General features: G+C 40.4%; 1 pseudogene; it reads right to left on the bottom strand.

The window, feature by feature from the left end:
• Window positions 1-181: 181 nt before the first annotated feature.
• Window positions 182-13,158, bottom strand: LOC121990993 (annotated as a pseudogene).
• Between the last annotated feature and the right edge of the window lie 880 nt (window positions 13,159-14,038).

Genomic DNA, 14,038 nt, shown 5'->3' with positions numbered 1-14,038 from the left:
AATTTAGTTTAACAGAATGCAAACTTCACTGGAATAATTACAGGTGCATAAATCACATTTAACAGAATAAATACTAATCCTAGATAACAATGTTATAAGAACAGATCTATTAAGAACACACAAATAAATCTTTATGGGGATATTTGTTCAAAAGCGGAACTAAAGAAGGTACGCCTACTTCTCATGTCAATAAGTTGCTTCCTCGAGTTGGATATGGCCTTTGCAAATCTAGCTCCACATAGAAGGTGCAGAGTTTGATGTCTCAAAACTGCAAATCCAGTCACAAGTAGGATTAGCGTGGTAAGCAAGACATTAAAAAATTTCATTAATAGACACAACTGATAATTACATATTGGCCACGGGAAGCCTTGTTCTTGACATTGAAATGAGGTGGGGCAGCCGCCATGCCTCCTAAACTTGAATTAAAAGGAAATGGGAGAAGACCCCTAAATCCTTCATCTATCCATTAAACTTCCTTAATGTACAAAGGCATAAAAAATGAAGAAGGATAACAATGTCATTCACTTCCGATGCAAAGCACAGTCTCAGTGCATAAAGGCAAGCATTCCATCAAATTTAAAATTATAATCCAATCAAACAGTATACGTAATCAACTAAATTTTCAAAACAAAATTTGAGAATAAAGTGACAATTTGATCATCTTGAGCATTAATTATGTAGAATTATTTTTCATTTTTATTTTCTTTTATTCTAAACACTATCAAAGGTACATAAGAACGCTGAAAAAGTAATGATGATCCTTCAAAAAGAACAGGTTGAGATATTTCATCTTAAAACTTGATAATGAATTTACTACAAACAAGATAATTCTAGTATAAAATAAAAAAAAACTTACCATTTCCAATAATATCATGATGGCCCAAGTGTTTATATATTTCCAAAGACACAAAGTACCCATTAAATATAGATAACGTGCTGCTATGGGATGCACACAATATAAGGCCAAGAAAAATGGATCTTAATCCCTTAGCAACCTGTGTAGATAGATGACGATAAATCAAACATAGTATAGTTACTTGCTTAAACAATGAACCATATTAAGAAAGTGAGAACATACCATAACAATCAATGAGTCTTCCACTGCATTCTTGTTGCGGAAAAGATCCGCGAAACTATCAATGACAGCAGTTGCTACGATGCAGATAAGTGGATATATTGGATAGATAAATCTATGACATAGCAAAAGATCCAGGAAACTATCAATGACAGCAGTTGTTGCGATGTCGATAAGTGGATATATTGGACAGAGAAATTTGTGACATAGCAAATTAGCCTAGCATAAAACCTAAATTAAGTTGTGCATTTATAATTTGCATACATATCTCGATGAAGATCTGTATGCGATATTAGACAAGACAATAACTATCAAATACAACTAAGGACTGAAATTATTTCTAAACATAGATAAACATGTGAGAAAAGAAAAACAAGTAGTTGAGATGAGATGATCTAGTTTAACTGAGAGAAAATTGGAATTGAGTATAAAATGGCTCAGGCAAAATCATTTTAAACTTGTATAAGACTAAAGGAATTCTTAAATGTTTAGCCTTATAGAGAATCAATTTTCTAATGAGATCAACAAAGCAATCAATCTTCATGAACAATACCTTTCTTCTTTGTGAGGTTGTAATGACATGAAAGCTAGCCAAATATACACGGGAGAGACCACAATCAACAGTTTAGGGCCATATTTCCTCCTCACAACAGGGACAAATGGCAAAAAAAAATTAATGCAATAACAAAATAGATATTGAAGTTATTAAATTCGTTCCTAAAGTAAAATGAGAATCCTTCAGTTCCATGTAAGTTACACTAACCACCTCCACAAACATTATATTTTAGTAGATTAAATACTAAGGATGCCCATCTTCCATAGCAGTAAAAATCAACAAACAATGAAACAGCCTACCAAAAAAATTTTCTAAAAAATAAAAATCATGACCAATGTTAGAGATTGTTGAACTACTGATAATTTGAAAGAGAGGGGGGAGGACCAGTCAATAGTCAGTGCCCTTATGTCCTTATAAGAATAAACAAAGAGACTAATAGCCCTGATAAAAATACTCTTCTGAAGCCTCCCTTTGTCAATGAAAAGAAAGTAACGGGAAGAAAAACTAAAATAGAGAATGGCTAGCCTTTGATCACTCCAACAGTAGCTAAAGAAACAACCATTGGATGCTTCTGAAGAAGAAAAAGAGTTGATGAAAGAGTAACCGCATAAGAATGAGAGAAGCTAACATAGAGATAAGAAACAATGAAATTAAACAAATTAGTTGTCACCAAATAATAAATGACAACAATTATGGTTAAGCCAAGGTGAGCACTCAAGAATGAACAAAATATAGAAAAGAATCGAATAGTTACCAACTGACAACAGATAACAACATAGGAGAAGAACCTCACTTGTACTAGCAAAGAAACAACCACTGGTTAGGCATAGCATGGCAAGTGTATACCAAGAAACCCTCTTGGCATATTTTCTTGAAAGGGAATGTGTTGCCCCCACGGGCGGGATCAACTGGTTATGACATGGATTCTTGCAGAATGAGTCAAGAGGTCGAGGGTCTGCGGCAGCAAATGCGATAACATCAATATCGGTCCGTGCTAAACACCTGAGACCGCCATGTCATAGCTGGGCCCGTATTCACCGTGATTTACTCCCTCTCATACTTGTGGGGCCGGGTTGAGGGGGCCGCTAGGTTGGCGGTTCCAACCTTTTGCAGAATTGAAAGGGAATGTGTTAGTGATAGTTGAGTTAAGACCAAAAAAGAGTCTCATAGAGTAAAAGACTCAAACCTGAAAATTTATTACAAAAAGTGAACAAAGTTTGTTAACGAAAGTTATGTCATCTTTTGAAATAAGCCATAGAACAACAAATTCTACCAATATACTATGCTGGCATTCACCTTCTCATCAATGTTGATTAAAGAAGTCGGGCCAGCTACCAATGCATGAAAAATGTTCTATATATATGTAAAATACCGAAAAATGACGAATAATGATAAGGGAATTTTTCTGAAATTTTTAGAAATTTATCGAAAATTTTTCAAAGACCGTATGGATGAGTTTAGGGGGATAAAACTGGGCCCGGGAAAGTTTGTTTAGCCTACCCCATTTAAATGAGGAAAAGTTGATTTTTCCTTTTTCTTTTTATTTCCTTTTTCTTTCTCTTCCGCCGAACTCGTGCCCGACGCCGTTTCCTCCTCCTTCGCGCCGTCTCCTCCGAACTGCCCTAACCGCAAGCGGTGGTTTCTTCCTCCCTCCGGTACAAAAGTCGTGGTCGAGGGTTTTTGCAACCCTTTCTCTTCCCCTTCCCCGCGAGTACAAAGACTCACCACCTCTTCTCCTCTCTCGAGCGCCGGCTGCCGGCTAAACCTCTCTGCCCTCTGCGAAGTCGCCACCGTCGCACGGAGCAGCGCGACGCCCTACAACCGACGCCTCACCGAAGCTTCCCTTCCTTGTGCCTCTGATCTAGAGCGATTGCTGCCTTGTTTCTGCCCTGTGCACCACCGTCTTTGTTGACACTGTGCCCTAGGTCGCCGGAAATCGAGAGCTCAAGAAGGCGACAGAGGGTAGCAGTAATCCGACCAGTGGGATTGAAGGTGAGGGCTTAGGGTTTGGTTTTTTCAATTCTGTGCTCTGATTCTTATCCTGCCGTGAGCAACACTTGGGTTGGATGGAAGGTTATGCTAACTAAGGATGGTAGTCTCTAATTGTAGATTCATTGCGACAGTGGTGTATCTGGTTTTCAACGGCTGCCCCTATTCCGACAACAACTACCTGTTGTGGACCAGCAGAAGAGACTTTGGTGTTGAGGTAAGATACTTAATTAGGTTGGATTAGGTATGAGTTGGATTGTGTAATTAGTTGTACATGTGTAAATGGAATTAGGTTTATGATATTGTGTTGATTAGGGTTTTCCCTAATTTAGTGTAAGAGATTTTATTTAGCGATTTATAGGAATGTAGCTAAATAAAATATATTTATGTTGGTGATACAGGACTTTGACGTGAGACGAGTATCTCGACGTCAGATTTGGATCGGATACAATTGTTAGTTAGAGCCCTAGAGCCAATCATTTGATGATTGTATGGACTCATGTATATCATATTCTTGTATATTAATAAAGGCATTTGTTTGGTTATTATACTTATTTATATTAGTGCCAAATAGACTAAGTATAATAGCGTCCTTGAGTAGAAGGTTCATACCTATATCAATCGATTAGTTGAATCGATAGTGAGATGATATAGGGAACACTACTCTAAATCATTCCTAGTCGAGTATTAGCATTCAGGGACAATGTTAATACAATAAGACTAGCATGTAGGTCAGCTCGATGACTTGATCTCACAAGTCATGGATATAGAGATATCAAGCTGACACATGGGTATGCATTAGAGAATGTATATTGAATGACCCGCCATGAGAAAGTATCATGGATCGTTATATGAGTGTCATATACTTTCTCATGTGGCTATTAGTATGACTATTAGTCCTTAGACCTGAAGTCACCATGGATCCCTACATAAGGAGTTATGTACTTTAGTTTCGTCAAACGTCACCCGTAACTGGGTGGACTATAAAGGTGATTACTGGGTATGTAACGAATTATGCAGAGGGATGTGAGTGATGTAGATGGGATCTATCCCTCCCATATGAGGGAGCGACATCGCTATTCTTGATAGAGTGAGACCACTAAGCGCATGGCCATGCCCAAATGAGTCAACATTAGATGTTGAGCTCATTTGATCGAGTGAGTCTAACTTGGAGTTCAAGATTTAGATTGATTAGAGGATGACACGGTCTATGCCTCACATTGATCAATCTAGATGTCTAGGATAGAAGGACACTTGTCATTATTTTGTGAGTAGTCACAATTGGTAGTCACAAGGTGATGTCGGATCTCGACATTCTTGTAACTTGGGTAGTAATGATGTGTTGCTAGATACCGCTCATTACTTATGCTCCTAAATGGGTTTAGGGCATTGCCAACGTTACAAGAACCTATAGGGTCACACACTTAGGACAATTAGGTGGAGATTAGGTTCATATGATGAACCAAGAGGATTAGATTCATTTGATGAATCAAATTGGATTAAGAGTAATCCTAATTGGGCTAACTTGAGTTCGACTCAAGTTGATTCATGTGTTAAATGAGTCTAATTTAGATTTTGACTCATTGAATCAATTTAATTTAATGAATTAGATTCATTATATTAAGTTGGCTCGAATCAAATGGTTGGATTAGATCCACCATGGTAGAGATTGAGTCAAGTTTGACTTGACTTGAGAAGGAAGACCAAAGGTCAATTTTGACTTGACCTTTTGCCACCTCATTGGTGAGTTGGCATTAGGTGGACCAATAATGATGTTCCACATCATCATGGGTGCCACCTCATGGAAGTGACAAAGCCACTCTCTTAATGGTTTCATATTAATTGCAATTAATGCAATTAATGTGATTTTATGGTTTCATATTAATTGCAATTAATGCAATTAATGTGAATTTTGAAAAGTGGCCGGCCACTTTGTTTTGGGTGAAGAAATTCATTTTTCATTCACTTGTGTGTATCTTCCTCCTTCTCCCTCTCAAGCTCTCCCTCTCCATCTCCTCCCTTGGCCGAACCACATAGGTGCTAGCACACCTTGGTTTTGGTCATCTCCATCTAGTGTGTCCGTGTGGATACTTCTAGAGGACCGGCGCTTGACGGTCTTGAGATCCGGCATCATTTGGACGAGCGGGAACGCGAAGGGCATCGCATCAAAGGTATAAATGGTTTATCCTTATGTAGATCTACTGTAGATTAAAGTTTTCAAACTCGTACTCGTATTTTCGTTCGGTTTTACCTTGCACGAGATCCGTGGCTTGGGCGATTCGGGGTTTCCGCGACGCGAAAAGCGGTTTTCGCGGCCACGTGCAAGGCTTGTACGAGTTTGTTTTTATTTTTATGAAAAATAAAACATTCTGTGATTTTCTGTAAAAATTAGTTTTTATATGATTTTATGGGTAATTTTTCCGTAGAAGCGAAGCACAAGTGTCTCGGCACTTGTAGGCTTCGGCTACCGGAAAGATCTTTCAAAACCGGCTTCGTTTTGCCCCAAATCCATTTGGGACAGCGGGCTTGGGTGCCATTAGATCGCAAAGGAGCAACTCACGATGGTTAGATCGTGGGTAGGGGTACTGCCCCTAACCCCGCAAGGGGATTTGCTCCGCGATCGCACCCGAAATCGCTAAAAACGAACCCGCCGGAAAGATTTTTCCAAAACGACAATGTCTCGACCCAAATCGTTTTGGGACAGCGGGTTTAGGCGCTGTTGGATCGCAAAGGAACCCTCACGATGGTTAGATCGCGGGTAGGGGCGATGCCCCTGGGCCCCGCAAGGGGATCCGTTCCGCGATTGCGCCCGAAACCGCTAAACGGGACCGCCGGGAAATTTTATTCGTAAAATTGTAAAAATTAATTTTAAAATTATAGAAAATTATGAAAAATATATAATTTTGAATTATATATTAATTTGTGATAGTCATGGCCCAAAGCCCAATTTGATTGGATAATGTGTTGTAATTCATAATACGGCCTGCGTGCCGTTATGTGATGTGTGTGCTTGTAATTTTATTTTATTTTCGCGACCTGCGAGTCGTGCCTCTCTCTTATATTCTGGTTGTAAATTAGATTTAGACTCGAATGTAACTCGAGTTTCAAATTGTAATGTACAAATTGGAGCAGTGGAGGGTCCACACGAGACGGAGTTCCAAGGCGGGCACGAGCAACACAAGGTGGTCAAAGGGAGGAGTTTGGAGAAGCTGTTGACCCTAGGTTGACCATTCAATCTTCTCATTGGCTTGAGAAGATCGTAGTAGGGCCATGACTAAATCACAAATAGATTAATTAATTAATTATTATGTATTTGATGCATGTTTAATAATTAATTAATTAATTAGTGCCTTAACGATTATATTAGATCTAAGTCGTGCACATGATGCACCCTTGCGATTAGATTAGATCTAAGTCGTGCACAAGATGCATTCTTCTCGATTAGATTAGATCTAGATCGAACCAACTCTAAAATGCCTAACCGTGCCATGATACCTATCACTACCTCGATCACATGTATTGTTGAATCTGCCAAAGCAGAGCAATACATATTATCTTGGTAGGGTACGGAGGGACAATCTTGGTCCCGTCTATCAACGCATGGGTGAATACAAACTCAATTAGATTGAGTATTCATAGTTACTCGGTTGGATCGAGTCAACTATAGGCATTCTTCCAATAGTTGGAAAGATAGGTCAATATCACATCTATATTAACTCTCGGGCGTATTAGCCAAAGCTAACTCGAGTTTTAATATAAATGCGGATATTGATTCTATAAACAAGAGTTGCATAGAGATGTAATTGGTAATCGTTACCTACCAATCATACTAAGCCTTGGGCGTATTAGCCAAAGCTAACTCAAGGGTTAGTATGATGTGGATCTTGTCCCACAAGAATTATAGAATTCAGTGGGAGCATCATTTAATTAAAGGCCTAATTAAATGATTCTTAAAGAATATGATATTTATTTCTGCATTTATTTTCTGTTGTAGATAACCATGACGTCGAACACGAATTCCTTCTCCCTGCGATCTGTCCTTGAGAAGGACAAGCTCAACGGAGCAAATTTCCTGGACTGGTACAGGAACCTGAGAATTGTTCTCACCCAAGAACGTAAACTGTACGTTCTGGAGCAGCCCATTCCGGAGGCCCCTCCTGCCACTGCCATGCGAGCAGACCGAGATGCTTACAAGAAGCATCAAGATGACGCATTAGATGTGTCTTGTCTTATGCTCGCAACCATGAACTTTGAGCTTCAGAAGCAACATAAGTTTATGAGCGCTTACGATATGGTTGAACATCTTTGTCACCTATATCAAGGACAAGCAAGGCACTGGAAGAGGAACTCCAAAGAATACCTGGAAGATCTTAAGAAGAAGAGAAATAAGATTTCTACTTCAGGTATAAATGTTATAGAAGTCAACCTCTCTATTTCTTCATCGTGGGTATTAGATACCGGATGTGCTTCGCACATTTGTACTAATGTACAAGCGCTGAGGAATAGCAGAGCATTGACGAAGGGTGAGATAGACCTACGAGTAGGCAATGGAGCACGAGTTGCTGCTATTGCTGTAGGAACTTATCATCTATCTCTGCCCTCTGGGCTAGTACTAGAATTAGACGATTGTTGTTATGTGCCTGCCTTGACAAAGAACATAATATCAGTTTCTTGTTTGGACAAGAGAGGATACTCGTTTATTATAAAGAACAAATGTTGTTCCGTCTTTTTAAACGATATGTTCTATTGTAGTGCACCTCTGATAAACAGACTCTACATTCTAGACCTAGAGAGCCATGTCTATAACATAAATACCAAGAGGATCAAGTCGAATGACTTGAACCAAACTTACCTCTGCCACTGTCGCTTAGGTCATATAAATGACAAGCGTTATCCCACTCCATAAGGATGGTTTGCTGGACTCATTTGATTTTGAGTCATGAGATATGCGAGTCATGCCTACGAGGCAAGATGACCAAGACTCCCTTTAGTGGGCATAGCGAGCGACTGATTTGTTAGGACTCATACATAGTGATGTATGTGGCCCTTTCAATGTCATTGCTAGAGGCGGTTATAGATACTTCATCACATTTATCGATGACTTCAGAGATACGGTTATGTGTACTTAATGACACATAAGTCTGAATCCTTTGAAAGTTCAAAGAATTCAAGAATGAAGTGAAACGACTTGGCAAGAGTATTAAGGTACTTCGATCAGATCGAGGTGGTGAATACTTAAGCCATGAGTTTCGTGACTACTTAGCTGAGTATGGGATTTTATCTCAACTCACTCCTCCTGAAACACCACAGTGGAATGGTGTATCCGAAAGGAGGAATCGTACCTTGTTAGATATGGTACGATCTATGATGAGTCACACAGATCTTCCGACATATCTATGGGGATATGCTCTAGACACGGCAGCTTTCATACTCAACCGAGTTCCATCAAAGGCCGTGATAAAGACACCATATAGGATATGGACTGGGAGAGATGCCCAGGTGTCTTTCATGAGGATTTGGGGCTGTGAGGCTTACGTTAGACGTCAAGTCTCAGACAAGTTAGGACCCAAATCTGACAAGTGCTATTTCATCGGATATCCCAAGGAAACTAAGGGATATTACTTCTACATTCCCAGTCAGCACAAGGTAGTTGTGGCAAAGACTGGGGTCTTTCTAGAAAGGGATTTTGTTTCTAGAAAGACTAGTGGGAGCACGTTCAAGATGCGAACAATAGCACTGATGCCTCGATGGAAATTGAACTGGAACCACAAAGTGTTGTGGATGATGTTGTTCCACAAGGAGTTGAGGAACAACAACCAGTTCAAGTAGACATACCTCTTCGTAGGTCTGATAGGGTACGTCGTCAGCCTGAGAGATACTCATTTCTCTTGTCTGACCATGATGACATTGTGCTCATAGAGGATGAGCCTACCACCTATCAAGAAGCTGTGATGAGACCAGATTCTGAGAAATGGCTAGAAGCCATGAGATCCGAAATAGAATCCATGTACACCAACCAAGTATGGACTTTGGTTGATCCACCTGAAGGGGTAAAACCCATTGGGTGCAAGTGGGTCTTTAAGAGAAAGACTGACATGGATGGACTTATCTATAAGGGTCGCTTGGTAGCTAAAGGTTTCAAGCAGATTCATGGTATTGACTATGATGAAACCTTTTCTCCAGTGGCGATGTTTAAGTCCATTCGGATCATGCTTGCTATTGCAGCATACCATGACTATGAGATATGGCAGATGGATGTCAAAACCGCGTTTCTGAATGGAAACCTACTCGAGGATGTGTACATGACACAACCTGAGGGTTTTATAGATCCACAGCATACTAGTAGAGTATGCAAGCTGCATAGGTCCATTTATGGACTAAAGCAAGCTTCTCGGAGCTGGAATCTTCGATTCGATGATGCAATCAAACAGTTTGGTTTCATCAAGAACGAAGATGAGCTTTGTGTCTACAAGAAGGTTGTAGGGACATAGTTGTCTTCCTCATATTGTATGTGGATGACATACTACTCATTGGGAAGGACATCCTATGCTTCATCTGTCAAGACACGGCTAGGAATTGCTTCTCAATGAAGGACTTAGGTGAGGCATCCGCATTCTAGGGATACGGATCTATAGAGATAGATCTAAGAGATTGCTTGGCCTAAGTCGAGTACATATATTGACAAGGTACTCCTTGGTTTGCCATGCACCAAGAAGGGATTTTCGATGTCACATGGCGTGAGTCTTCGAAGACTCAAGGTCCTCTTCTAGAGGAGAGAGACCGCATGGATCAGATCCCTTATGCCTCACCATAGGATCGATCATGTACGCCATCCTGTGTACTCGACCGATGTCTCGTATGCTTTGAGCATGACGAGCAGATACATCAGATCCGGTGAAAGTCATGGATAGCGGTCAAGAATATTCTTAAGTACTTACGAAGGACTAAAGAATATTTCTTGATATATGGAAGCAATGATGAGCTAGCTGTAAAGTTACGGTGATGCTTTCAGACCGATCAGGATGATTACCGATCGCGATCGTGGTTCGTATTTTGCATTAATGGTGGTGTCACCGGAAGAGTTCAAGCGGATACGATGGCGATTCTACAAGGCCGAGTATATTGCGCATCGGAGGCGCAAAGGAGGCGATTGGGATCCGCAAGTTCATCACCGAACTTGGGGTGGTTCCTAACATCGAACCAGTTGAGCTCTATTGTGACAACAATGGAGCTATAGCACAGGCGAAAGAACCTCGCTCACACCAGCGGACCAAGCACATACTACGGCGCTTCCATCTCATTCGAGAGATTATCGATAGAGGAGATGTGAAGATTTGCAGAGTACCTACAGAGGCTAACATCGCAGATCCCTTGACCAAGGCTTTGGCACAGAGGAAGCTTGATGGTCACACTAGGTCATTGGGCCTTAGAGCGTACACTGATTGGCACTAGTGCTAGTGGGAGATTGTTAGTTAAAGCCCTAGAGCCAATCATCTGATGATTGTATGGACTCATGTATATCATATTCTTGCATATTAATAAAGGTATTTATTTGGTTATTATACTTATTTGTATTAGTGCCAAATAGACTAAGTATAATAGCGTCCTTGAGTAGAAGGTTCATACCTATATCAATCGATTAGTTGAATCGATAGTGAGATGATATAGGGAACATTACTCTAAATCATTCCTAGTCGAGTATTAACATTCAGGGATAATGTTAATACAATAAGACTAGCATGTAGGTCAGCTCGATGACTTGATCTCACAAGTCATGGATATAGAGATATCAAGCTGACACATGGGTATGCATTAGAGAATGTATATTGAATGACCCGCCATGAGAAAGTATCATGGATCGTTATATGAGTGTCATATACTTTCTCATGTGGCTATTAGTATGACTATTAGTCCTTAGACCTGAAGTCACCATGGATCCCTACATAAGGAGTTATGTACTTTAGTTTCGTCAAACGTCACCCGTAACTGGGTGGACTATAAAGGTGATTACTGGGTATGTAACGAATTATGCAGAGGGATGTGAGTGATGTAGATGGGATCTATCCCTCCCATATGACGGGAGCGACATCGCTATTCTTGATAGAGTGAGACCACTAAGCGCATGGCCATGCCCAAATGAGTCAACATTAGATGTTGAGCTCATTTGATCGAGTGAGTCTACTTGGAGTTCAAGATTTAGATTGATTAGAGGATGACACGGTCTATGCCTCACATTGATCAATCTAGATGTCTAGGATAGAAGGACACTTGTCATTATTTTGTGAGTAGTCACAATTGGTAGTCACAAGGTGATGTCGGATCTCGACATTCTTGTAACTTGGGTAGTAATGATGTGTTGCTAGATACCGCCCATTACTTATGCTCCTAAATGGGTTTAGGGCATTGCCAACGTTACAAGAACCTATAAGGTCACACACTTAGGACAATTAGGTGGAGATTAGGTTCATATGATGAACCAAGAGGATTAGATTCATTTGATGAATCAAATTGGATTAAGAGTAATCCTAATTGGGCTAACTTGAGTTCGACTCAAGTTGATTCATGTGTTAAATGAGTCTAATTTAGATTTTGACTCATTGAATCAATTTAATTTAATGAATTAGATTCATTATATTAAGTTGGCTCGAATCAAATGGTTGGATTAGATCCACCATGGTAGAGATTGAGTCAAGTTTGACTTGACTTGAGAAGGAAGACCAAAGGTCAATTTTGACTTGACCTTTTGCCACCTCATTGGTGAGTTGGCATTAGGTGGACTAATAATGATGTTCCACATCATCATGGGTGCCACCTCATGGAAGTGACAAAGCCACTCTCTTAATGGTTTCATATTAATTGCAATTAATGCAATTAATGCAATTAATGTGATTTTATGGTTTCATATTAATTGCAATTAATGCAATTAATGTGAATTTTGAAAAGTGGCCGGCCACTTGGTTTTTGGGTGAAGAAATTCATTTTTCATTCACTTGTGTGTATCTTCCTCCTTCTCCCTCTCAAGCTCTCCCTCTCCCTCTCCTCCCTTGGCCGAACCACATAGGTGCTAGCACACCTTGGTTTTTGGTCATCTCCATCTAGTGTGTCCGTGTGGATACTTCTAGAGGACCGGCGCTTGACGGTCTTGAGATCCGGCATCATTTGGACGAGCGGGAACGCGAAGGGCATCGCATCAAAGGTATAAATGGTTTATCCTTATGTAGATCTACTGTAGATTAAAGTTTTCAAACTCGTACTCGTATTTTCGTTCGGTTTTACCTTGCACGAGATCCGTGGCTTGGGCGATTCGGGGTTTCCGCGACGCCAAAAGCGATTTTCGCGGCCCGAAGAACCCAACAACAATCCCTTTATTGGAGGCAGATACTTTGACTTTATGTCATTTGATATGCATAGTAGTGTTTTTAACAAATAGCAATGATTATGCTTCTAATCTGCTTCAGTTGGTCACTATCCGATCTGTTACATGCTTATTTTGTTTATTTGTTATGCACTTCATGATAGTACATACCTGATTATACATGCCTATAGGGGTAGTGACATAACCATGTTTTTATTATGTTCAGGACCTAGGTTTTGATACCTTATCTGACCTGTGTACCTTGACTATTGATTTGGTCAATTTGTTCTAGGGTACACATTATATATATGGATAGTTCAGGATATTTTTTATACTTAGTGTCATACACCATCTCGCATGATTGCGTACTGTGCGATAGTCGGCTCCATTATTGTTGAGCACATCGCCAGTTACATGGATCTGCACACACAACCACTCATGGGTTAGTGGTTTTTATTAGGCAGGGTGTGGTACAGCAAGTGCTCTGTCGGTGCTCCGCTGGTCCACTCATGGGTAGCGTGACGCAGCGTGGTAGTACGTCAGGGATCCCTCCTTTGGACTGGCTCAGGGAGATGAGAGCATTGAGCTCCCCCACTTATGATTTGGGGTAGGAGGATAGGTGTACTCCGACAGTATCCCGTCCACTTGGTCACTCATTAGAAGCAGTGATGGCAGAGTGCATGGTTGTCAAAGCTCTACCCACTCGGTCTCACCATCGTGTGTGAGATGACCGACTGGTGTCAGGGGTGACCAGGACATGTCATTGGCATCATATGCATGATGCATTTATTGCTTGTGTTTGCTGTATTTATTTGCTATATTTGGATGGATGCATATGATTGACATGCATATAGGATTTATGACACTCTCGGTCTGACGACCTTGTTATATTTATACCCAGGTCCTGGTTAGTACAGTTTTCTCCTGTTTATTCAGTTGCATTTTATCTTTCTTATATCAGGAGACTGTACGCATGATTACTGCTAGTTGTTATTTTCTTACTATGCATGTCGATATTACCCGCTCAGGAGTTGACTCACCCCGTGGTTATTATTACATTTCA

This window comes from Zingiber officinale, chromosome 6B, assembly GCF_018446385.1.
Source record: "Zingiber officinale cultivar Zhangliang chromosome 6B, Zo_v1.1, whole genome shotgun sequence".
Lineage (NCBI taxonomy): Eukaryota > Viridiplantae > Streptophyta > Magnoliopsida > Zingiberales > Zingiberaceae > Zingiber > Zingiber officinale.
This window is presented reverse-complemented; position numbering and strand designations above follow the sequence as displayed.